The 2,146-nt window shown below is 35.5% G+C and overlaps 1 protein-coding gene across 4 annotated transcripts in view; it reads right to left on the bottom strand.

Moving 5' to 3' along the window:
• Nucleotides 1-2,146, bottom strand: part of Nrx-1 (neurexin 1) — a 276,011-nt gene that overhangs the window by 108,725 nt on the left and 165,140 nt on the right. The gene's annotated exons all lie outside the window — the stretch shown is intronic.

Below are 2,146 nucleotides of genomic sequence, written 5' to 3'. Positions count from 1 at the left end.
AAATAAGTAGAGTACATAGAAAAGTAGTTGCAGTAACTCGTAAGAAAATGTTAATAAAACATTTTTATTCGTATAATGTGAATGAAAAAATTCTTACATGTTAAATTGACTTTGAGATATATAGATTAATTGAAACAATTGTGTTAAAAACACTCAAAATAATATTCCATTTTTAATGGACATACGCAATTGTTAAGTTAGAAAGGTGTCATGAATCTAACGCATCAAAATGTTACAAAAATAATAACATATCAGTTGTATGTTGATTTTACATTGAAGTAATAATCAAAATGTGGTAATACAAGAAAAATTCTACATACGGACGCACGATTTTTTACTGTGTAACTTACGCGAGAGACCCAAGTATTCTCCTATGATTTTGATGAGCTTTTAATGCTATTTTGAAACGAAAATAAGGGACACATCCCGGGTAGAACTTTAAAAGGGGGCATATACAGGCTCTAGATAGTTTTTCCTCATTTCTGTCTAGGCCCCATTCAGGCAAGTCCGATTAGACCCTGTACAGAGATGTAACGCTCGTGCAAATCAGAGCTCGATTTGTAAATTTGATTAGGCCCTATCTGGATACGCCTAACTAGGCTCTGTCTGGACACCCCTAACTAGGTCCTGTCTGGACATGTTTAACTAGGCCCTATCTGGATACGTCTAAGTAGGTATACGTCTAGTTAGGCGTATCCAGATAGGGCCTAATCAAATTTACAAATCGAGCTCTGATTTGCACGAGCGTTACATCTCTGTACAGGGCCTAATCGGACTTGCCTGAATGGGGCCTAGACAGAAATGAGGAAAAACTATCTAGAGCCTGTATATGCCCCCTTTTAAAGTTCTACCCGAGCAGAGCATCAATATATTTTATGTATCCTATCGCCCTTTCAAGAAGTGAAATACCCCTTAGAAGAAAATTGGTTTCTTTCAATTTTAAAGTTTAAATAAACAATTTTTTATTTATAAAAAATAAAAATAAAAATTTTTAATTATAATTATTAAGCACTCTTAGAATCATCCTATTTTTCAAGCTTATCAAAATCGGAGAGAGAAAAAATATGATTGCAGATGGAGGATTATACCATAAAAATGTATACCTGTTAAACGCAGATGAAAACGATTGTTTTTTTTTTAAGAAAAAATTGAAATAAAAGAAACAAAAATTAATTTATTTTTTACTTTTTATTAAAAAATAAAAAAGTTGTCTAAACAAATTGTTTGTAAAAATTCTTGTTATTATACAGTCACTTAATAAACACCTTTATGAATACAGTGAATATAGCGTTTTACTTTCTTCAAGCTGTTGCATTTAATTAAATTAACAGAATTTACAGAGAAAAAACTCAAGTTTTTAAGTATTTTTTTCAATTTACGATTATTTTTCTCGATACATGCAGCGAATAATAAGAACATAAATATATAAGAGGCGTTAATACGCTACAGAGCAGAAATTATAATTTTTATCAGTAGATTGCGAGTAGATTAAGGCGCATCGGGAGGGGCGCAAACGGGTACGGATATGGCGTTACACTCGTGAATCTCGCAAACGTCACCGTCGGTTATTGCCGCAGTCGCTTTAAAATCGGGCCGCGACCGCATACTAATTATCTCACGGGCAGCCCAGGGACTCGAGCATATAAAAGATGCAGACAGTACTTCGGGCTTAATTGCTACCGGCGCGACGCATTAGTATGCGCCTAAGTGCATTACGCGCGTTACGTATCGCGCTTTTATTCGCGTAATACCAGCATCGCCGGCGCGATGCACATCGCGGATCACTATCGGACAACAAACATGATAACACACGTTACGCGCTGCGAAGGTGGCGTCTGCGAGGTGGATTCTACACGGTGAGAAATTGGCGAGAGTTTCTAAGCGCTTCCGTTATAGTTACATCTTTACATTAAAAAAAATATTCTACATTTTAAGGGGATGCTGGAGTGACGGTCAAACTTAATCAAGGTCGATAGTACAGACTTTTTTAAATTCCAAATTCGATAATAGTGACATCTTTCATTCATTTTTTATACTTATCATATATCGTTGTGCCTCGCTCAAACGCATTCATCTGTCCTTATCTAACATATTGCAACGCCATCTCTTAGAAAGAGATCAACTAAAATACTGCTCGGTTTCATGG

The sequence above is a fragment of the Trachymyrmex cornetzi genome, unplaced genomic scaffold, assembly GCF_001594075.2.
Source record: "Trachymyrmex cornetzi isolate Tcor2-1 unplaced genomic scaffold, Tcor1.1 scaffold18, whole genome shotgun sequence".
NCBI classification, from domain to species: Eukaryota; Metazoa; Arthropoda; class Insecta; order Hymenoptera; family Formicidae; genus Trachymyrmex; species Trachymyrmex cornetzi.
This window is presented reverse-complemented; position numbering and strand designations above follow the sequence as displayed.